Source organism: Geotrypetes seraphini, chromosome 9 (assembly GCF_902459505.1).
Source record: "Geotrypetes seraphini chromosome 9, aGeoSer1.1, whole genome shotgun sequence".
Lineage (NCBI taxonomy): Eukaryota > Metazoa > Chordata > Amphibia > Gymnophiona > Dermophiidae > Geotrypetes > Geotrypetes seraphini.
The window spans coordinates 108,346,662-108,371,552 of NC_047092.1; the positions used below are offsets into that span (position 1 = coordinate 108,346,662).

At 47.4% G+C, this 24,891-nt stretch overlaps 1 protein-coding gene across 4 annotated transcripts in view; it reads right to left on the reverse strand.

The window, feature by feature from the left end:
• The window catches only part of UBXN7 (UBX domain protein 7), a 622,514-nt gene that overhangs the window by 434,288 nt on the left and 163,335 nt on the right, over positions 1-24,891 (reverse strand). The window lies entirely within an intron of this gene.

Sequence of the window (24,891 nt, forward strand, 5' to 3'; positions counted from 1 at the left end):
AGGGCAGGTCATGCCTCACTAACTTATTATACTTCTTTGAGGGGGTAAACAGCCAGGTGGATAAAGGGGAATCTATAGACATCATTTACCTTGACTTCCAAAAAGCCTTCAACAAGGTACCACATGAAAGACTGCTAAGGAAGCTATGGAACCACGGGGTGCAAGGGGATGTCCACCGATGGATCAAAAACTGACTGGCGGACAGGAAACAGAGGGTTGGAATAAAGGGCCATTACTCAGACTGGCAATGGGTCACGAGCGGAGTTCCGCAGGGGTCGGTGCTGGGACCGCTCCTGTTCAATATATTTATTAACGACCTGGAAGCAGGAACAAAATGTGAGGTTATTAAATTTGCGGATGACACCAAATTATACAGCAGGGTTGAAAGCAAGGAGGACTGCAAAAATCTCCAAAAAGATCTGACAGCGCTGGAAGAGTGGGCCAAGAAGTGGCAAATGAGCTTCAACATAGGGAAATGCAAGGTCATGCTGTAGGGAAAAAGAACCCAATGTTCACTTACAAAATGGGGGGATCACCGCTAGGGGTGAGTAACCTTGAAAGAGACCTGGGAGTGATGGTAGACACATCATTGAAGGCGTCGGCGCAGTGTGCCACAGCCTCAAGGAAGGCAAACAGAATGTTGGGCATCATTAAGAAGGGTTTCACGACCAGGACGAAGGAAGTCATCCTGCCACTGTATCGTGCAATGGTGTGCCCGCACCTGGAGTACTGTGTCCAGTACTGGTCGCCGTACCTCAAGAAGGACATGGCGGTACTTGAGAGAGTCCAGAGAAGAGCAACTAAGCTAATAAAGGGTATGGAAGACCTCTCATATAAAGACAGACTGAAGAAGCTGGGGCTTTTCTCCCTGGAAAAGCGGAGACTTAGAGGAGACATGATAGAAACCTTCAAGATCATGAAGGGCATAGAAAGAGTAGACAGGGACAGATTTTTCCAATTACGGGGAACCACAAGTACAAGGGGGCACTCAGATAAATTGAAAGGGGAAAGGTTTAGAACAAAAGCCAGGAAGTTCTTTTTCACTCAGAGGGTGGTGGATACATGGAACGCGCTACCGGAGGATGTGATAAGCAGGAGCACGCTACAGGGCTTCAAAGAGGGTCTGGACAGGTACCTGGAGGACAAAGGGATTGAGGGGTACAGATAGGAGTAGAGGTAGGTATTAGGGATAGGATTAGAGGATTAGAGGCAGTTACAAAATTAGTCAAGGACACTGTTCAGGCAATTAGGCCTGATGGGCCTCCGCGAGAGCGGACCGCTGGGCAGGATGGACCTCTGGTCTGCCTCAGCGGAGGCAACTTCTTATGTTCTTATATAATGATAATATGATGATAATTAAACAACTATAATAATAATAAGGCTACACTAGAAAGATGATCAAAGGATTGAGAGTTGTGGGAAGGGGGGTAGGGTGGGGGAAGGAATAAGACGAGAACGATTGTATGCTTATTTTTTTTAAATGAATGTTGCTGTAATAAGTTGGTTCAAATAGCCCAGGAAGGGCTTAGAATTTGTTTACAATCTAGTCTTTGTATTTTAAAGGAAAAAATTATTCAATAAAAATATATTTAAACACATGAAAACTGGGCTTCCCAGCTTGTCTGAGGCAGTAAGGAAGGTAATGAACATCTGACAGGGCAGGCATCAGGAATGAGGTGCCTATTTACTAGAAAGAATATTACCGAGGTAAGTACCTAATCTTCCCTTCTAGTGCAATAAGCAGACACCTCATTCCTGAACTATCAAAGCAGTCTCAGGAACCTAGGATAGGAGAGATGAGACTGCTGAAAGAACGGAGCATTTGAAGATGGCATCAAAATATGCCACAATATCCACTCTGTAAAATTTTGTGAAAGTACAGAGAGGGGACCATGTGGCCGCTCTGCAAATCTCTTCAGGAGAGAGTGCTGCAGCCTCCATCCAGGAGGATGCTACTCCTCTAGTGGAATGCGATTTTAAGGATACAGGTGGTTGCTTTCCACTCCTGATGTAGGCTGACGAAATGGGCGTACAAATTCACCTTGAAATGGTCGCTTTAGAAGCTAGTTGACCCTTAAGGGCTGCACCTGCCAGCACAAAGAGATAATCTGACAATCGAAACTAATTTGTCACTTTCAGATAATGAAGAATCACTCTGCAAACTTTCAGCAATTTCAGGACTTTGTCTCTTTTCCTGGTCCTGAGGGAGGGAAGGCAGTCAACCATACCTCCTGGTTGCCATGAAATCTGAAATCCACTCTCAGTAAGAAAGAAGAAAATAAGATACAGTATGCAGTATTATTACAGACTCCGAAATTCTAAGAAAGGGTTCTCTGCATGAGGGCCTGCAGTCCCAACACCACTGAGTTGAAGTGATCATCACTAAAAACATCATCTTAATCGTGAGGTCTAACAATGATGCCTGTTTCATCAGCTCATACGAAGCTTTAGAGCACCCGCAGGACAAGATTAAGACTTCACAATGGAAAGGGGTGTCATACTAGAGGACACAGGCGCAAAGCCTCTTTCAGAAACCAGGCCACATCTGTGAGTGAAGCAAAGGACTTCTGTGCACCTAAAGTCTGAAACACAAAAAGCCTACTACTTAAATCTTGAGAGAGCCCACCGCCAGACCTTTCTCAAGTCCCTCCTGCAGGAATGCTAGGATCAAAGAGGTCCTCACTTCTCTGTGCATATCAGACCTGAAACACTTCCATGCTTTCGCATGGCCGGCTATTGTTGATTGCTTCTTGAATTGTAAGAGGGTGGCAAGCACCCCACCTGGATAGCCTTTACACATTAAAGCTGCGCGCTCAAGAATCATGCCGTGAGACCAAAGCGCTACAGATCCTGCAGAGCAACTGGTTCCTGCGTGAGCAACCCCGGATGGCATGGGAGACTAAGGCCCTGGTTCCTCAGTAGATGGAAAAGATCTGCATGCCATGGATGCCTTGACCAGTCTGGAAACTACCAGCCCTGAATGCGACAGTATTCTTTGCAGAACTCAGCCTATCATGGGCCAAAGAAGGAAGACAGAGGAGCCCTGCCTTTGGCCATGATTGCACCAAGGTGTCCTAGCCATCGCTTCCTAGCTCATTTTTTCGACTGAAGAAATGTGCCGCTTTGTTGTTGCCTGCTAATGCCAACAAATTGAACGTCGGACACCCCCAATGACTCACAATGTAGTTGAAGGCCTCCTGAGACAGAGTCCATTCTCCGAGATCTAGGGCCTTCTGGCTGAGAAAATCCACCTGTACATTGCCCACTCCAGCTACATGTGCTGCCGAGAGGGCCAGTAGGTGGATCTCCACCCACTGAAATAACAGTAGAGCACAGTTGGTGCACCCCTGCCAATTGACATAAGCTACCACCATTTTATTGTCTGAGAAAACTCACACAGCCTTATACACAGTGCACATTTGTACTCCTGCAGCACCAGGCAGATGTCTCTCAGCTCCAACTGGTTGACAGACCACTTCTTCTGGGAAGGGAACCAGCATCCCTGAATCAGATCCCCTTCGAAATGTGCTCCCCAACCTTAAAGGCTGGCATCTGTAGTCAGAATCATCTATGAAGAGAAAGCAGAAAGGAACTCCTCAAGCCAAGGACTGAGGCTCTAGTCACCAGATCAGATGGTGTCTCGCCTCTGCTGTACAAGGTACATGCATCCATGACGCATCCCTTTGCGGGCACCACCAGAATAGAAGCACCTCCTGGAAAGGGTGCAGCTGTGCCCTTGCCCAGGGAACCACATCTATAGTCGCTATTATCAACCCCAGTACCTGTTTGTGCCAGCTTATCTCGAAACTTCCTGATTTGCAGCTTGAGTGTAGCTCTGCAGAAGTCTAGCAGAAAAATTCTGTTCTCCTTTGTATTGAACCAAATCCCCAAGATACTCAAGGAATTGCATTGGCTTCAGATGGCTCTCCCAGAAGTCGACCACCCAGCCCAGGTTTTGCAGAAGCAGAACCATACGGAGTACTGCTATCCTCTCTTCAGTTTCGGACAGAGCGCTTATCAGCCAATCCTCCAGAAATGAACGCACCTGAATCCTCGTCTTGCAGAGGTGTGCTGTTGCTACCACCATCATCTTGGTGAAGGAGCATGGTGCAGTGGCCAGAACAAATGGCAGGGCCAAGAACTGGAAATGCTGTTCCAGAACCTGGAACTGTAAGTACCTCCTATGCTCCAGAAAAATGGGAATATGCAGATAGGCCTCTGTCAAATCTAGAGATGCAAGAAATCCCCCCCCCCCTTGGTGCTACTGAAGCAATGACCGACTGCACTGTCTCCATTCAGAAACGGGGTATCTTGAGGGCCGCATTGACCGACTTGAGATCCAAAATCGAACTCCAGTCTGATGAGTCTCTTCTGGGCACTATAAAATATATGGAGCATCTGCCTAAGCCCGATTCTTCTTCTGTAACAGGTTCTATGGCTGCTAGCTTCAGTAGTCTCTGCACCTTCGCTCAAACTCTGACTGGTGTTTCTGGTCTTGCTGCTGGAAAGCCTACAAAAAGGTCCAGAAGGGGACAAAAGAACTCCAGCTTATACCCCTTCTGAATATCTCCAGTACCCAGCAGTCTACAGAGATCCCTGCCCACACCTCCCAATAGGCCAAAAACCTTCCACCTATCTTTGGAGATTTGGCTGTCGCCCTGGCATCATAACTGCATCTTGGGGATAGACGAGGGGCGGGATCCTGTAGATTGGGGGCACCTCAAAATCTCTGCTTCGAGCCTTGAAATGACCTCTGGGCTGAAGCACTTCCTGAGTACTGGCAAAAGCGCCTAAAGCTGAAAACATTACTCCGACCTGAATCCTTAGGGGCTCTCGGTATGTTGTCAGGCAAAGACCTTAGCTTGCAATCCTGCACATTGACCATGAGGTCATCCAGACCTTTTCCAAAGAGCAACTTGCTCAGTGTTGCCTTGAAGGATGTATTCCCCCACCCCCACCCACCCCTTACTGGCTGATCCACAGCATTCTACAAGCAGATATAGCATAGGCAGAAATTTTACTCAATACCCTGAAAATATCATAGCATCTGATACATATTTCACTCCCAACAGAAGAAACCATTAAACCCTCCCAGTTTCTGCCTTCAGATCATAGTGTAATTTGGAGTGGCAGGCACATGCTTTGTAGAATGCCACTGACACTACCTTTAATCCTGCATCTGTGGCCTCAAACTGTTTCTTACAAACAAAATCCAGCCTTTGGACCTGGGTACATTTCAGCACCACTCCACCGGCGCCGAGAAGAGAGATATGTTTAGTTACCTTGGTCACCAGGGAATCTACCTTTGGTGGGCCAAAGAGCTGGTTAAACTCAGTATCCATTGGACCTCCCTCCGGGACCGCCTCTTGATCCATTAGCATGTGAGTAATATCCTGATGTGAGGAAAAGTATGTGGTCTTAGCTTTAGTGCTGCTCATAAGCAAGCACTACACAGCTAAGGTCTGTAGAGTTTCTTCTTTAATTCTTGAAGAGACTCCATAATTATTTCCAAAAGCGCTGAGGGCTTGAATAGCCTAAGCACAGTCAGGTCCTCTCCAAAATGCAGAGCCTCCACCCATTTTGGATCCGGCTCTTCCAGAGGCAATGCAGAATCCCCTGCTACTGAGGACCCAAACTGAGAAAGTAAAGGCATAGACACTAAGGACCGGATTCTGTATAGGACGCCCAATCTCAGAAGCCACCTAAATGGCTTTTGAGAATCGCACACAGGCGTCCTATAGAAAATCGTCTAAGATCACCTACCGTATTTTCGCGGATATAACGCGCACCATTGTAAAACGCGCACAGGGGTATAGCGCGCAGAAATCACGATGATATGTACCAAAACTTTTCTATACCGCGCTCAGGCATATAACGCGCATGCTGCCCGACTCTCCTTTCGCCCGCCCTGACTTTCCGTGCGCTGTCCCGACTCTCCGTTCACCCCCCCTGACTTCCGTGCACTGTCCTCCCTTGAAGTCCTGTCCCCCCTTGAAGGTCTGTCCCCATCCTGAAAGCCTGATGCCCCCCCCGACGTCCGATACATCCCCCCCCCCCCCCCCGGCAGGACCACTCGCACCCTCACCCCGAAGGACCGCCGACTCCCCAACAATATCGGGCCAGGAGGGAGCCCAAACCCTCCTGGCCACGGCGACCCCCTAACCCCACCCCGCACTACATTACGGGCAGGAGGGATCCCAGGCCCTCCTGCCCTCGACGCAAACCCCCTCCCCCCAACGACCGCCCCCCCCAAGAACCTCCGCCCGTCCCCCAGCCGACCCGCGACCCCCCTGGCCGACCCCCACGACACCCCCACCCGCCTTCCCCGTACCTTTGTGTAGTTGGGCCAGAAGGGAGCCCAAACCCTCCTGGCCACGGCGACCCCCTAACCCCACCCCGCACTACATTACGGGCAGGAGGGATCCCAGGCCCTCCTGCCCTCGACGCAAACCCCCCTCCCCCCCAGCCGACCCGCGACCCCCCTGGCCGACCCCCACGACCCCCCCACCCCCCTTCCCCGTACCTTTGGAAGTTGGCCGGACAGACGGGAGCCAAACCCGCCTGTCCGGCAGGCAGCCAACGAAGGAATGAGGCCGGATTGGCCCATCCGTCCTAAAGCTCCGCCTACTGGTGGGGCCTAAGGCGCGTGGGCCAATCAGAATAGGCCCTGGAGCCTTAGGTCCCACCTGGGGGCGCGGCCTGAGACACATGGTCGGGTTTGGCCCATGTGCCTCAGGCCGCGCCCCCAGGTGGGACCTAAGGCTCCAGGGCCTATTCTGATTGGCCCACGCGCCTTAGGCCCCACCAGTAGGCGGAGCTTTAGGACGGATGGGCCAATCCGGCCTCATTCCTTCGTTGGTTGCCTGCCGGACAGGCGGGTTTGACTCCCGTCTGTCCGGCCAACTTCCAAAGGTACGGGGAAGGGGGGTGGGGGGGTCGTGGGGATCGGCCAGGGGGGTCGCGGGTCGGCTGGGGGGGAGGGGGGGTTGCGTCGAGGGCAGGAGGGCCTGGGATCCCTCCTGCCCGTAATGTAGTGCGGGGTAGGGTTAGGGGGTCGCCGTGGCCAGGAGGGTTTGGGCTCCCTTCTGGCCCAACTACACAAAGGTACGGGGAAGGCGGGTGGGGGTGTCGTGGGGGTCGGCCAGGGGGGTCGCGGGTCGGCTGGGGGACGGGCGGAGGTTCTTGGGGGGGGCGGTCGTTGGGGGGAGGGGGTTTGCGTCGAGGGCAGGAGGGCCTGGGATCCCTCCTGCCCGTAATGTAGTGCGGGGTGGGGTTAGGGGGTCGCCGTGGCCAGGAGGGTTTGGGCTCCCTCCTGGCCCGATATTGTTGGGGAGTCGGCGGTCCTTCGGGGTGAGGGTGCGAGTGGTCCTGCCGGGGGGGGGATGTATCGGACGTCGGGGAGTCGGCCGGGCAAGAGGGCTTGGGCTCCCTCTTGCTCCGATCGTGGATGCGGGTGCGGGTGGGAGCGCGTGCGAGCGGTCGTTCGGGGTGGGGGTGCGAGCGGTCCTGCTGGGGGGGTGAATCGGGCGTCGGGCGGGGTGGGAACTATGTTTAAAAACTTTTGTATACCGCGCTCAGGCATATAACGCGCGAGGGGTATGCGCGGTACGTAAAATCACGTATAACGCGCGCGTTATATCCGCGAAAATACGGTAATAACCCGGTTTTTTAACCAGCGTCCATGTCACAGGCGCTGGTTAGAAAATTGGGTTGCGGGTCACGTGATGGCGGCTTCCTGAGCGAACGCCCAAGCACAGAGCTCCGCTCCGATTCCCTGATGAAACCCTCTATACTTTGCTACTAATTTGTGCAAAACTTTTCCTTTAGTAGCCAACAATTGCCGCCGTTGTAGTACCCCCCTTATTTTGCTGGTTTGGAGTGTTTTATGTCGGGGATGTCTAAGACTCCTAAACTTTTGAAGAGCACCACGGTCCCCTTTAACACAATGGTGGGGACACAGATCGAGGCGCCAGCAGATCGCTCCACAGATGAGGTGTTGCAGGTGTCCATGTGGCATCTGTTGCAATTGTTAGATGACAAGCTCGTAAAGTTGCACATCTCCATGAAGGAAATTAAAGATGTTCTGGCAGGCTAAGCAGCGAAGCTTCAGCAGGTGGAGGAACGCGTGTCTGCACACGAGGACCGTCTGGAGGCTTCGGATGGTTGGCTTGCCGCTCAGTTGCTGGATAGAGTTGAGGAGAACCAGGCACGCAGAAAGAACTTCCGGATTGTCAGGGTCCCTGAGATTCTGCCCTTTCATAATTTGTAAAGTGCTGGTTACCGCAGGCTTTGGGCTTCCCAGATCATGCTGGTCCTGTTGTGGTCGGTATGTGGGACAATGCTGAGATGGTGAAGGTACCGCCAGGCTGAGACCAGTATTGGCGCGCTTCCAGAATTATGCGGTCAAGGCATGTCTCTTGGACCTTTTCAAAAAAATCCAGAGCCCTAGAGTATGAAGGGGCAAAGATCTTGTTATTCCAGGATTTCTCCTCTAAAGTAGCTGAGCAGCGTCGAGCACTCATGCCTTATTGCTCGCAATTAGTCGCTTGGGGCATCAAATTTGCTTTCCTGTACCCGGCCAGGGTCCGGCTTACTCATGATAATAAAACATCTATCCTGGACAAAGCGGAGGAGCTGAAACATTTCATTCAGCGTCTGCTGGCACTGTAGAGGGTCTGCGGTAGCATAGGTCATGTTTGGTTTTCATGCCATGCCACGTGCAAAGACTCTCAGATGGGAGATTGCTGATTATTGGAGTGACCCTCTTGAAGTGACTTTGCACGCACTCAGGACCGGAGTTGCGCTGAAGGGCTCTGCCTATTTCTTGAACTTCGTTCGCTGAAGGGAGGGACTTTTGCAGGTGACTTCTTTTCCTGCATCTGCTCCATGCTCCTGGGTGAATTGCTTTGGTGACCCTGTGGACTACCGAGTTGACCCTGTGGTTACTGCCTTTGGGGTCTGTCTTTCTCTTATTGTTGGTGGCTTTATGGACTTTTCCTATTCGTTTTGTACTGTTTGGGCACAGGTTATGCACTTGTTTTGGTGTGCTTTTTATCAATGGGGGGTAGATTGTAGGGGGGATCCGGGATAGGAGTGTGAGTGGCTGTGTTACTGAGGTTCTGGGTGGTGAAGGGATGTATTAATCGGTGGGTGTATGTCAGATATGGAATGTTGATATGGTGCTTGGCTGCTGTGTGGGTGGTTGCTGTGGGAAGGGGGAGGTATATTCAGAGTGTACTGGGTCAGATTGTATTGAGGTGGAGGAGGGGAGGAGGGTCTCTCTTGGTCATGTTTGTACTTGTAAGCAGGTGTCATGCTGGTTCAGATGGGAAGCTGGCATTGATGCTCTGTGCATGCAGTTGTTATCATATCTGTGGGACTGTTTGATCCTGGGAGACATTAAGATCACTAGTTTAAATGTAGATGGCTTGCATTTGTCTGTGAAGCGCAAAAAGGTGCAGCACTACATGAAGAAGTATTATTGCAGGAGACTCAACTTAGTGTTTCAGAGCACGCCAAGCTGAAGATAGACTGGTTGGGTGAACTGGATTTCGCCTCCTATAACAGCAGACAGAGGGGGGTTGCTATTCTTTTTCACAACAGCTATTCGTGTGTGCTGAACAAACTTATACAGGACCCTAAAGGGCGATATGTGATCTGGGCTAGGGAATTCCTAGGAAAGCCATATGTTTTCTATTCAGTGATTGCCGCCAATGTATACTCTCAATTTTTTTTTTTTACACTGGTGGCAGCCCTCACTCCTTTTTCAGACTATCATCTAGTTCTGGGCGGGAACTTTAATATCACTGCTGACCCTGATAGATTGCAAGCCTCCTAAGTCCAGGGGGAGGGGGTGTGAGGATAAGGAGGTAAATTTTGTTGGACCTAGTGCATTGGTCTCAAACTCGTGGCCTGGGGGCCACATGTGGTCCGCCAGGTACTATTTTGAGGCCCTCGGTATGTTTATCATAATCACAAAAGTAAAATAAAACAGTTTATTGATCATATGTCTCTTTAGCTATAAATGACAATATTATTATTAAGACTTAGCCAAAAGGAAAGATTTATAAACTATAAAGAATTTTACCCCATGCAAAATTGTCATTTCTATAATAAGACGTTAAACTATTTTTTCTGAGGCCCTCCAAGTACCTACAAACCCAAAATGTGGCCCTGCAATCATCCAATTGAGACCCCATCTCTTGCACATGGCTCCACTGAGGGGAAGTGTACACTTGGAGGGAGAGACCCAGGCTGCTGTTAAACAAACATGCTTAATATATTATATTGATGAATGCTGGAGCAAAACTGTGCCCAGGACACCCCGAGGTCTCTTGTGTTGTTCTTGTATCCCTTTTCTGGGGTTTTGCAGCATGTGTACAGCTGCGCTTCGCTGAGGATGCTTTCCCAGCTCTACCCAGGACTTTTGACCTAGTAATCGAGCCATCTGGGATCCCATGCCCCAGGGGAACCAGAGGAGGCTAAGACCATGGCTCTCCCCCCCACTTCACATGCCGCACAGCATAAAGAACACAATGGTCCTCGACCCACCATCTAGCACAAATCTGGCAAGAATCTGAAGCATCCTGGCATGAGAAGTCCATCCTATCTGATTTTAAGCTAAATCAAGGTATTCTGAGGCAGATAGAGGCTTTAAATTGTAAACTGGGAACAAGATGGCCACCGTGGCAGTGATTTTAGCGCCAAAAACAGCCTGTGGAAAATACACTGGGGGTCAAAAAATAGTAATTTTAGAGGTAGGGGACCCTAGCACTAGTCCCAGAACAAAAACAAACAAATCACTTTTCAGGACATTCCCCTCACCCCCGATTTTCTTCTCCCAGGCTGTCAGTTTTGTGCTCACTGTGTCATGCTTGTGCTAAGAGCTGCCTGGGCTGAAACTTCAGTCAGAGAGAAATGAGATAACTTCTGACTCGACAAGCCTGGAACTGGACTGCTTGCATTTTCTGATTGCTTCTCTGACCCACCGGCTGGCCGGAGTCCTGAATCTTCACTGGAACTCGCCTAAGCAGCAGAGGGGAGGAAACAGTTGGCTCCGATCCTGGTAGTAGACTGCCACTGAGCTCCTCAGCCTGTGCTCAAGCCCACTGCAGACAGAACCTGGGGCGAGCTGTGCTCCCAAGGGAACAGTCCCTGAGCTCCCGAACTGATAGTGCAGGCTGGTCAAGAGGGTGCACTGCAAAGCAGCTGCAGACTTCTGACCTCAGAGTCTGAGCTCTCCCGCAGCCAGAGATGTACCAAATCTGGGAGCCTCTGCAACACCAAAAAGTCTTACAACTGGACCAAAAAAAAAACAAAACTCCAAACAAACCTGGAAATAACGGAAAAATACACACGAGCAGAACAGATCGGATTCTACCATCTCATGAGTAGTGTGACAAACTGAGGTGTATCAGGACAGCCCAGAGAGCTGGGAGGTGGAGCAAAGAAAATGCTAATGAGGCTTTCTACACAAATCTTGTAGGAAAGGGTTGACTACCCAAGAGTTCAGGAATGAGGTGCCTATTGCACTAGAATTATATTTTAGAATTTGGCTTTTTAATATTGCATCTTTTAGTTTAAAGTACATTTTCTATTTGAAAGAAGTTTTGAAAGTTCCCGAAACCTCCTATCCGCCTCTCACTAAAATATATTATTTACCTACCAGAGTATCTGTTCAAAAACCAAACCAGCAGAATTTGGATGCTGATAGTTTGGATTTGACAAATTTTCTTGAGAGGTCAGGTGAAGAGATACCGGCAACTGCTACGCTACTTGTACAATTTGCTATTGATGCTGACAGGGAATGGATGCTTAAAATGTTTTTTAAGTTTAAAGATGTACCATTCATGACTAAAATACTAAGAATGTATCCAGACGTGTCACGAATGACCCAAAAGAGAAGAAAACAATTTCTCATTTTGAGACCAAGGGTTCTGCAGTTAGGTGCGACGTTTGTACTCAGATTCCCCTGTAAATGTGTAATGACCTATCAAGGGAACAGATTTATTTTCTTTGAACCTCAGCAGCTGACAAAATTTATTTCTGCTAAAGAGCAAATTTAAATTCTTGAGAGAAATTCTGTTCCAAGTCAGCTCATTAATAAGGTTCTTGTTCTCCCTCGCTACCATCTTTTATTTTCTTTGTATTATTTGATAAAGATTTCAGCCATTGTAAAGCTTACTCCCCTCTTGATTGAGGTCTAATGATACAAACCAGTAAAATTTATATTTGGGTCTAATGTTTTTGATGTATGAGAAGGAAATTTTTGCTTTGTTTTTGTTTTTCTAATGTATATTTTCTTTACTGATTATGGTCTCATTTTAAAGTTTGAACTGGAGTTGTATTACTTTCTTTGTTTTGACTAATATTATGTCAATACTATAAAATGAAAATAAAGAATTATAAAAAAAAATAAATAAATAAAATACATTTTCAAGCACTCCACAGACATGTGGCCAGTGGCTAATGTGCAAATACAACAACTTTGTGAATTTGATTGCTGTGCCTCAAGGATCAAGAGAACTTGAAAATGTGCCTATAAATATATAAAGGTTGAGAAATACTGCTCTATAAGATGAGTGTCAACAATGTGCCTACTACGACATTCTCCTAGACTGCCTTGCCTACATTGGCATCTCCGGCCAGGCCCTTAACTGGTTCAACGGGTTCCTACGGAACAGATCTTACAGAGTATTTAAAAATGATTCTCTCTCCTACTCCTGGGAAAACTCCTGCGGTGTGCCACAGGGCTCCCCCCTGTCCCCCACCCTGTTCAATATCTACCTCACCTCCCTAGGAAACCTCCTGCAAAGCCTCAAGCTAAAATTCTTTATCTACGCAGACGACATTACCATAGTCATCCCTCTAACCAGTTTCACTCAAGAACTCCTTAACTCCCTCACAAGCATACTTAATCAGATAGAACTCTGGATACTATCCTACAGACTAAAACTAAACCCAGACAAAACAAAATTCTTCCTAGCAACCCCCAACGACAAAATCAAGGACACTACAATCCAAGTAAAAGGATCCACATTCCCCCTCGAACAAACCTTAAAAGTACTGGGTGTAACACTGGACAAACATCTAACCCTCGAAAAACACACTGATATCACAGTCAGGAAAAGTATCTCGATACTTTGGAAACTCCGCACCATAACAAAATACTTCGATGACTCTTCATTCCGCCTCTTAGTACAATCCTCCATCCTCAGCATACTGGACTACTGCAACATCATCTACTTGAGCTCCACAAAGAAAACCCTCAGGAGATTAAGAATGATCCAGAACACCGCTGTCCGCCTCATATTTAACCTGAAAAAATGGGACCATATCACCCCTTTCTACCACAAACTCCACTGGCTCCCACTAGAATCCAGAATCACATTCAATTTGCCTGTTTTTGCTACAAAACAATATTTGGTTTATCCCCAAGCTACATCACCCCTCACTTCACCCTTAACCACAACTATAAGAACTCCCAAAAAATTCAACTCTTCTCCTTCCCCTCCCTAAAACTATTACATTACATTACATTACATTAGGGATTTCTATTCCGCCATTACCTTGCGGTTCAAGGCGGATTACAAAAGGTTAATTTAAAAAGAACAGAGTTACAATGATTAGCTAGAGAGGTAAATTTTAGATCTTATGGACATTTTGCGGGTTGTTGAGGGTGAGGTGGTTTGTAAAAGAGTTAATAGGTGGTCATAGTGGAGATTCTTTTGTTATTATTAGTGCAGTAATGGGTAGATCAAATGCCAGTTTTAGAGTTACTAAGATGTCGTGGTGTTATTGCTGTTTCAGGAATTTCTTGAAAAGTGTGGTTTTTATTTCTTTTCTGAACGTCCTATAGTCTGGGGTGGTCATCAGAAGGTTGGAGATCTGGTTGTCCAGCCTTGCGGCTTGAGTGGCTAGGAGGCCGTCGTGTAGTTTTGTTCTTTTTACTTCCTTGATTGGGGAGGGTATGAATGGGGAGTGCGTTTTTCTGTGTCTGGTAGTGGGTGCTTGGATGAGGCGATTGTTCAAGTATGATGGGCTGTCTCCGTGTAGGGTTTTAAATAATATGCAGTAGAATTTGAATTGGATTCTTTCTTGGATTGGAAGCCAATGTGAGTTGATGAAGGCTTCAGTGATGTGGTCATGTTTTTTCAATGAGTAGATGAGTCTCAGAGCTGTATTTTGGATTGTTTGGAGTTGTCTTATCGTAGTTGCAGGGCAAGGAAGGAAGAGGATGTTACAGTAGTCCAATATACCTAGTATTAGGGATTGTACTATAAGTTGGAATTGTGTTCTTTCAAAGAATTTTCGGACTTGTCTCAGATTTCTCATGATTGCGAATGATTTCTGAATTGTTTTATTTATTTGCGGTTGCATAGTGCAGCATCTGTCTATGGTCATGCCAAGTAGTTTTATGGTGGTTTGGATGGGATATTTGATTGCGTTTATATCTAAGTTGGTTGTGGTTTGGACCTTGTCATTTTCGAGGAGGATGAATTTGGTTTTGTCTTGGTTGAGTTTAAGTTTGTGATTTTTCATCCAGGTTGTGACTGTTTCAAGTGTTTGGTGAATTTTGTCTGTCATGGTAGGTTTAGAATGATCGTATGGGATGAGGATGGTGATGTCATCAGCATAACTATAGGTGGTTATGTCCAGATTGTCCAGATGCGTTCCTAGAGAAGCAGTGTAGAGATTGAAGAGGGTAGGGGATAGTGGAGATCCTTGTGGTACGCCGCAGGGGTTTGACCAGGATTCTGACTTTTCTTTGTTTGATTTTACACTATAGGTTCTGAGTTTTAGGAATCCTTCAAACCAAGAGTATACTTTATCTGAGATGCCTATTGCATCTAAGATCTGTAGAAGGATGTTGTGGTCCACTAAGTCGAATGCCGCAGTTAGGTCCAGTTGTATGAGAAGCATTTTTTTCCCTGTACTAAGTTGTTGTCTGACGGTATCCATAAGGGAGCCTAGTAGTGTCTCTGTACTGAAGTTTGTTCTGAAGCCTGATTGCATGGGGTGGAGTAGGTTGTGGTCATCTATGTAATCGGTGAGGAGTTTGGCTACTAGGCCTTCTATAATTTTGACATATAGCGGAATTGAGGCTATAGGTCTAAAGTTAGATGGGTGGTTTTGTGGTGCTTTTGGGTCTTTTTGGATTGGGGTGATGACGATTTCGCTGAGGTCAGCAGGGAATGTGCCTTCTGTGAGCGTGAATTGAATCCATTGTAGAATTTTGGTGCGGAATTTTACACTAGAGGTGGTAAGAAGATATGAGGGGCAATGGTTGAGGTCACAGGAGGCATGTCTGTATTTTTTATAGAATTTGTTGAATTCTGACCATTGTATGTTGGGGAATTGAGTCCAAATTCTGTCTGCTGCGGTTGCCTCTTTTCCTGTAGGGTGGATTGTGATTGGGTTTTGATGGGATGGGTTAAGTATGAGAGTGGCTCTGGTGTTGGTAATTTTGTTCTTGAAGTGTTCTGCTAAGAGGGTGGGTGATGGTGGAGGGGTGTTCGTGGTGGTAGTGTATGGTTTGGTGTCTGTTAATTCTTTCAGGATTTGGAATATTTTTTTGGAATCTTGGGTTTCCGTGCCTATGAGATTGGTATAGTAGCTTTTCCTTTTATCCCTTAGTAGAGTTTTGTATTGTTTGTTGATTTTTTTCCAGTCGGTTTTTGTTTGATCTTGGTTCTTTTTTCTCCATTTTCTTTCTAATCTTCTACACTGTCTTTTGAGTTGGAGTAATTCATTATCAAACCATTGGTCTGATTTCCTGCTGGTTCTGGTTTTGGTTTGTAGGGGGGCCAGATCATCAAGGATGTTGGTGGACACATTTTTCCAGTGGAGGATGAAGTTTTTTGGGTCGCAGTCTTGGATAGTTTTGTCTACATTTGACCAAAAAATGGTTGGGTCGATATGTTTGCGTGTGGTATATGTGGTTTTTTTTGATTGAGGTGTGTGTTTGGTCTTGGTCCAATTGATGTTGAAGTTGTATGTGTAGTGGTCTGACCATAGGGATGGGGACCATGTTCCGTTAGGAGTTTGGATTGCTGGATTGGATGGTTGGTGAGTCATGAATGCAGCAATGTCCAGTTGATGACCTTTTTCATGTGTGGTTTGTGGGTTTAGGATCTGGAAGGATAAGGCATTGAGGAAGGATAGACAGTTATTTGCTGGTGTGGAGGTTGTGTCTTCTAGGTGTAGGTTTAGGTCTCCTAGGATGAGGTTATATTCTGCTGTTAATGAGTTTTGGTAGATGAAGTTTTCAAATTCAGGTCTCACTGTGGTCCAGTTTCCTGGTGTTATGTAGCAGAGTAAGCAGTTTAGTGAGTTTTTTAGTGTTGGGTTTGTGAGATGACACGCTAGGAAATCCATTTGCGGAGTGGATGTTTTTTCAAGTATGTTTAGAGTTAGGGAGTTCTTGATTATTATTGCTAGTCCTCCTCCTCTTTTTTTTTCTCTGCAGGTTACTGTTATTTTGTATCCCGGCGGGCATACTTCTTTTATTCTGGGGTCTGTGTCTGAGGTTAACCAGGTTTCAGTGAGGAACAGGCAGTCAAGTTTTTCTGTTTTTATCCAATTTTTTATGTTTTCTGTTTTGGGTCCTAGTGCTCTGATGTTAACATAGGCACATGTAAGGGAGGTTGTGTCGGTCTGGTGGATGTGAATTGTTTCCGGGTATATGAGTGTTGTGGGAGTTGGATGAGATTTTGTTTTCGGGAGTGTTGATCTTCTTCTCCAGGTAACAGTGATGGAGTGTTGAGTGCTGGCGTGGTGGTTCGAGTTTCTTGATGTGAGTATTCTTCTGTTGGGAAGTTGGAAGTTGGTTGTACTGGAGGATGTGGTTGTGGTGGGTAAGTTATTTGCTGCTGCTTTCCAACTAGAAATGAGGAGGATTATCAAAAGGGTGGCTAGTGTGTGTGTATGCAGGGAGAGCTTCATTTTTGATGTCTGGTTCGGAGTGTTAGGTAGAAGGAATGGTTCTCCCTTTGAGTCCCGGTTGGATCGGGAGTGGCTGATTTTTTCGTGCTGGGAGGAGGGGGAGGAGCGGGGATCTCACGCTCCTTACCTTATATTGGAAGTCGGCAGGAGGTCCTGTGGTGTGGTCTTTGGGGCGTAGGTGTTCCCGGTTTCCAGGTCCGCAAGTGCTCCTCTCAGGCGCTCCACGAAGGCGCTCACTAAGGCGCAGGCGCCTTTGTCGTGCGCCTTCGTCGGCACGCCGAACGGCGGCGCGCCATTGGCGCTGTGTCTTTTTTAAGTGTTTGTCCTCCTGCGGGATCGGGGGGGCGGAACAGGGCTCCCACGCCGGCCCGGTCGTGCAGCAAATGAAGGTGCTGGCGCTGTAGTTTTTAAATATTTATGGTGTCCTCCTGCGGGATCAGGGGGGCGGAGCAGGGCTCCCACGCCGGCCCGGTCGTGCAGCAAATGAAGGTGCTGGCGCTGTAGTTTTTAAATATTTATGGTGTCCTCCTGTGGGATCAGGGGGGCGGAGCAGGGCTCCCACGCCGGCCCGGTCGTGCAGCAAATGAAGGTGCTGGCGCTGTAGTTTTTAAATATTTATGGTGTCCTCCTGCGGGATCAGGGGGGCGGAGCAGGGCTCCCGCGCCGGCCCGGTCGTGCAGCAAATGAAGGTGCTGGCGCTGTAGTTTTTAAATATTTATGGTGTCCTCCTGCGGGATCGGGGGGGCGGAGCAGGGCTCCCACGCCGGCCCGGTCGTGCAGCAAATGAAGGTGCTGGCGCTGTAGTTTTTAAATATTTATGGTGTCCTCCTGCGGGATCGGGGGGGGCGGAGCAGGGCTCCCACGCCGGCCCGGTCGTGCAGCAAATGAAGGTGCTGGCGCTGTAGTTTTTAAATATTTATGGTGTCCTCCTGCGGGATCGGGGGGGCGGAGCAGGGCTATGCCACTCAAACAAATTCCTCGACAAAACCTATGCCTTCCAAGCCGCCAAACTAAACCCTTGGCTAGCCCAAATGGTCCTCAAGGCCTACAACTACCTCGACTTTAAAAAATTACTCAAAACTCACCTATTCCAAGACCAAGACCCTTAATGCCCCTTCAACCCTCCCCCCGCTCTGATCTACTCCCCTCCCCCATCTCCTCCTCTCCCCCCAACTTCTCTCCTTGCTGTTCGCAACTCTATGATTCAATTCGATATGTAACCATTTGTAACTACTCTCGCTTTGCTGTCTGCAACTCTATGTTCAATTTGATATGTAACCACTTGTAATCTCTGTCTAACTAATGTGAACCGCCTAGAAATCTTCGGGGTATGGCGGTATACAAAAATAAAGTTATTATTATTATTATTATTACTAGCATATACATGTATGTGTATGTACACATATGCATAAGGACCAATATTCTAGCTAAATGCGACTCTATAAAATGGCACCTAAACATGATAGCAGATTGTTTGAAGGTAGACATACACATAGGTGGAATGCACGGTTATGCATATAAATTATAGCATACTATAATTTACATACAGTGGTGCCTCGCATAACGGACGCCTCGCACAGCGAACGCTGCGCATAACGAACTTTTTGTCTTGCTCCCTATAACGAACTTCGTTTCACACAACGAAGTCGCCCGAGGGGCCCGGGGGGGGGGGGCGGAACTACTCTCGCCGCTTCCTAATGTGAGCCGGGAACAGCAGCACCCTCCTGTCTGAATGCAGTGTTCCATCATCTCCCTCCACCTTACCTTAGATGCCGAGTTTTCCGGCTTTCTTTTTCGGCCAGCCACACACTTTCAAAGAGCAGCACATGCGCGCATGCTCTGTTGTTCAATCTTCTCCTCTGACGCAACCGGAAACCGGAAGTTGCAGGAGAGGAGAACATTGATCAACTCCAGCAGCTGCGCGTGCACAGCTTTTTGAAAGCGTGCGGCTGGGTGAAAAAGAAAGCTGGCAAACTCTGCATATAAGGTGAGGTGGAGGGAGGGAAATGTAGGGCTGCAGAACGAATTATTTTGTTTTACATGTATTCTTATGGGAAAATAGGGCTGCAGAACGAATTATTTTGTTTTACATGTATTCTTATGGGAAAACGCGTTTCACACAACGAACTTTTTGCATAACAAACTTGCTCCTGGAACGAATTAAGTTCGTTGTGTGAGGCACCACTGTATATTTTTAGCAACCTAGTTGCAAACATTTACATCAACTCTTTAGCTGGTATTAAATAGTCGCACCTGAAATACATGTGCATATTTGCTTATTAGGATACTATAAAGGAAAATATGCACCTACATTCCTTTATAGAATAAGTTTCACACAGGTACCTTCTTGGTACCTCCTTAACAGAATTATCCTCATAGTTTTCTCACTCTCACAAAATATGGTTCCAAACCAGACAAGGTGCTAGAACAAAAAGCACAGTTACTTACCGTAACAGGTGTTATCCAGGGACAGCAGGCAGCTATTCTCATGTATTGATGACTTCATCCGACGGAGCCCTGATGCGGATGCCTCACAAGCAGACTTGCTTGAAGAAACAAGAAGTTTTGAGTCGCCCGCACCGCGCATGCGCAAGTGCCTTCCCACCCAGCACAGAGCGCGTCTCCTCAGTTCAGATAGCTAGCAGAGAAGCCAACCAGGGGAGGTGGGTGGGTTGTGAGAATAGCTGCCTGAGTCCAGAGTATGAAGAGCTGATTCTCTAGGATGAGAATGAGGTTTTGGAAAAAGCACTGGAAGTACGATAGATTGGTTGAGATGAAATTCTGAAACCACTTTAGGTAGGAATTTCGGATGAATACGAAGAACCACCTTGTCATGATGGAACACAGTGAATGGTGGATCAATAATTAAAGCTTGTAGCTCACTGACTCGTCAAGCAGAAGTGAGGGCTATGAGAAACACCACTTTCCAAGTGAGATACTTCAGATGAGCCTTATCAATTGGTTCAAATGGAGGCTTCATGAGTTGAGTAAGGACAACATTGAGGTCCCTAACCACAGGAGGTGGTTTGAGAGGAGGTTTAACATTGAAAAGTCCTCTCATGAATCTGGAAACCACCAGATGAGCAGAGAGGGGTTTCCCTTCAATAGGCTGATGAAAAGCTGTAATTGCACTGAGATGGACTCGTATGGATGTAGACTTAAGGCCAGAGTTGGATAAGTGCAAAAGATAATCTAAAACAGAAGATAAGGAGGAATGTTGAGGCTCCTTATGAAGAGAAAAACACCATGTAGAAAATCTAGTCCATTTTTGGTGATAGCATTGTCTAGTGATAAGCTTTCTAGAAGCTTCTAAAATGTCTCTTACAGACTGAGAAAACTGAAGAGGGGTTATGTTGAGAGGTACCAGGCTGTCAGGTGTAGAGACTGCAGGTTGGGATGAAGCAGAGACCCTTGACTCTGTGTAAGCAGAGAAGGAGAAACTGGTAGAAGGTATGGCTCCCTGCTGCTGAGTTGAAGTAGAAAGGAGTACCATGGTTGTCTCGGCCACCGAGGAGCGATTAGAATCATGGTGGCATGATCATTCTTCAATTTGACTAGAGTCTTGAGAATGAGAGGGAATGGAGGAAATGCGTAGAGGAACAGATTCGTCCATTCCAGAAGAAAAGCATCTGCCTCGAAGCGGTGAGGAGAGTATATCCTGGAGCAGAACTGAGGCAGTTTGTAGTTGTGGGGAGCTGCAAAGAGGTCTATCTGAGGCGTTCCCCACTGTGAGAAAATGTGATGAAGAGAGGAGGAATGGAGAGTCCATTTGTGAGGTTGCAGGAGATGACTCAAGTTGTCCGCCAAGCAATTCTGAGCCCCTTGAATGTAGACAGCTTTGAGGAAGGTGTTGTGACGGATCACCCAGTCCCAAACCTCCAGAGCTTATTGACAAAGGGAGGCAGATCCTGTCCCTCCCTGTTTGTTGACATAATACATGGTGACTTGTTTGTCCATGCGGATGAGGACAACTGTGTCGTGAAGGAGATGTTGAAAAGCATGGAGAGCTTTGAGGATCGCTCTGAATTCCAACTGATTGATATAACACTGACGATCCGTATTGGTCCAGAGGCCTTGAGTACGGAGACCATCGAGATGAGCGCCCCAAGCGTAGGTCGACGAGTCTGTCGTGAGGACCTTCTGATGAGGGGGCGTTTGAAAAAGCAAGCCTCTGGAAAGATTGGAAGAGAGCATCCACCAATGGAGAGACTTCTTCAAAGAAGGTATGACTGTAATGTGTCGAGAAAGAGGATCGCAAGCCTGCTTCCACTGAGATGCTAGGCACCATTGAGGAATTCTGAGGTGAAGTCTGGCAAAAGGAGTCACGTGTACTGTGGAGGCCATGTGACCCAGAAGCACCATCATGTGTCTCGCTGAGATGGAAGAGCGGGAAGACACAGTGTGACAGAGTTGAAGAAGAGCTTCCAGGCTTTGTTGTGGAAGGAATGCTCTGAGTTGGACAGTGTCCAGAACAGCTCCAATGAACTGTAGATTCTGAGAGGGCTGAAGTTGAGATTTAGGAAAGTTGCTTTCGAATCCCAAACTTTGTAGGAACCAGGTAGTTCGTTGGGTCGCTACAATAACCCCATGAGATGTGGAATCTTTGATAAACCAGTCATCGAGGTAGGGAAACACCTGAAGATCATGATTCCCTAGAGCTGCTGCTACCACTACAAGGCACTTGGTGTGCCAGGCCGAAGAGTAGAACTCTGTATTGGTAGTGCAGATTCACCACCCGAAATCTGAGGTATTGACATGAGGCCGGATGGATGGGAATATGAGTGGAGGCCTCCTTGAGATCCAGAGAGAATAACCAGTTGTTCTGCTCGAGGAGGGGATAAAGGGATGCCAGGGACAACATTCAAAATTTTTCCTTGACTAGAAAATTGTTGAGAGCCCTGAGATCCAGAATGGGTCGCAGATCGCCCATCTTCTTCGGAACAAGGAAGTAACGGGAATAAAGCCCCCTGTTCTGCTGGTCCAAAGGAACTGGTTCGATGGCATGGAGACGAATTAGAGCTTGAGCTTCCTGAAGAAGAAGGGCGGTCTGGGATGGATTGGAAGGATACTCTCTTGGAGGAAGCTCCAGTGGAACCTGAGTGAAATGAAGAGAGTATCCTTCTCTGATGACGGTAAGTACCTAGAGGTCTGATGTAATTAAGGTCCATCTGGTGTAAAAATGATGGAGACGACCTCCTATAGGGGGAAAGGGAGACAGAGACAGAACGGTGGAGGTTATGCTCTGTTTTAAACAGTCAAAAAGGCTGAGAAGCCTTAGGTGCAGCAGAAGGTTGGTATTTCTGTTGCTTCTGAGGTGGCTGTTTTTTCAGAGGAGGGCGAGTATAAGGAGCTGGCTTTGGAGCAAAACACCTTTGATAGATAACAGCCGGACGTGCAGGCTTGGCAGGTGTTGGCTTCGGTTTAGGTCTGAAAATTGAAGCAAATGACTTTTCATGGTCAGATAATTTTTTAGTGGCTGCCTCGATGGACTCCTCAAAAAGGTCATTGCCTTGACAAGGGATGTTAGCCAGGCGGTCTTGAAGATTAGAGTCCATGTCAATGGTACGAAGCCATGCAAGACAACACATAGCCACAGTGCAAGCAGCTGCTCGGGCAGATAACTCAAAGGCATCGTAAGATGATTGCAGGAGATGGAGACATAACTGAGAGAAAGAAGCAATGACTTCTTGAAACTCAAAATGCATGTGATTATCCATGTAAGTCAAAACTTTGGCAGCAGAGAAAGAAGAAATTCAAAATAAGTAATGAAATAAAAATTATAATTGAGGACTTTAGAGGACATCATAGCATTCTGGTAGATGCGATGCCCAAATTGGTCCATAATTTTCCCCTCCCTTCCAGGGAGGACTGTATCATAGACCTTGGAAGGATGGGATCTCTTCAAGGAAAATTCAACTAGTAGGGATTGATGAGATAACTGTGAGTTGTCAAATCCCTTGTGATGCACCATTTTATATCTCGAGTCCAATTTTTCAGGAACTGCTGGTATGGAAAATGGAGTCTCCATGCATCGAGTAAACGTCTGGTCTAAAAGCTTGTGAAGTGGAAGCTTGAGACTCTCCGCCGGAGACTGAGGAAGACGCATGACTTCAAGATATTCCTTAGAATATTTGGAGCCAGTATCCAATTTAACATCCAAATCTACAGCCATCTGTCATAGGAAAGATGAAAAGGACAGCTGATCCAGGGATGCCTTGTCTCGAGAAGGACTCGAAGACGTCGAGGCAGCATGTGTCGAAGAAGAAGCTTCGGCATGGAAAAAAGTTTCATAGGAACCTGGTGACTTGGTCAAGGCAATCGAGGCCGGGATATCCTCGAGGTCCGGCATCGGAGACCTCGAACAAGGAGTCGGTGGTCTGGTCGAGGTCGGAGTAGAACAAGGCTTCGAGAAAGATGGAATATCCTGCGAGGAACGATGCCGGGAAGAATGCCTCGATGAAGGTCTCGAACGATGGTGAGAACTGTGTCTAGAACCAGACCTCGAGGATCGAGGAGATTTTGCCTTGGAGACAGAAGCAGCCAATGCCAATGTATGAATAGGACTAGAAGCTGTAGATTGAAGCTCCAGAGGCTTGGAGGAGGAACCTCGATGCACTCGCAAAGACTCTGCTCCTTGCTGAGAGTGTGAGGAATTCTTTCGATGCACTTGCAAAGAATCTATTCCTTGCCTTTTGTGCTTAGGTGGCAGACCAGACACTCGCAAAGACTCTGCTCCCTGCAAAGAGTGTGATTCCAACGGGGGCATAGGAAGCGGCTCGACCTCGCGGGAGTCTGCTGAATGCCCAGGCAGGATAATAGGAAGCAGTTTAGGACCCATAATGGTAAGGTACTGAAGAAACTGCTTCTCTAAAATGGTCTGGAAAGAAGCCGGCAAGGTGGTATCCGCGTCTGAAACTGGTCCATCTGCCTTGGCTGGAGGTTCCTTCGAGGAAGCGTGAGTGTGCTTCGACTTAGTAGTCTTAGACACTTTAATCACCACCGGCGGAACCGACTGCTGAGCTATCTGACCTGAGGAAACAGGGGAAGATACAGCAGATGACATCGAAGCAAGAGCCGTTGCAAACGATGAAGGCTTGATGAGGCTCGAGGTAGAAGCAGGAGGCGCGGAAGGAGGCTCGATGGAAGTCGAAGACGCCTTAGAAGTCGAGGGATCAGTCGAAGACTCCATCTCGAAGAGCTTGTCTACTTGAATGCAACGACGCTTAAAAGCACGAGGCTGAAGTGTTTGGCAAGGCAGGCACGATGTGGGATGATGTTTAGGCCCAAGACACTTCAGGCAGCATCTATGAGGGTCCGTGAGAGAGACTGCGCACCGACACTTGCTACACTTCTTAAAGCCTGTAGCAGGCCGGGACATAGGCCGAAAAACCTCTGCTGCAAGGTCAAAGCTTGTGGGCTGTGGCCGAGCAGCCCGTCCCAGAGAAGGGACGGAAGACGAAAAATTTTATTTTATTTTTTTTTAACTAGATAAAAACAAATAAAACAAAATAAAACAGTGATTCATGAAAAAAGAACACCAACCGCGGTTGAGAGAAAGCAAAAGTAAACAAAGTTGAACGCAGAGAGTCAAAGATGGACTTCTCGGCTCTGCGAAAAATTAAGAACTGAGGAGACGTGTCCTGTGCTGGGCGGGAAGGCACTCGCGTATGCAGGTGACTCGAAACTTCTAGTTTCTTCAAGCAAGTCTGCTTGTGAGGCGTCCGCATCGGGGCTCCGTCGGATGACGTCACCCATACGTGAGAATACCTGCCTGCTTGTCCTGGGATAATGTTTATTTTTCATTATAGAATGTTCAACCATGTATATTAAATCAAGAAAACAGTCCTGGATAATTAAAGCAATACAAAGCAGAACTAAAACAGACCAACAAAGTACCTAATAAAGTTATCATCTATAAAGTCCACATAGGAAAAGAAAAGAAACCAA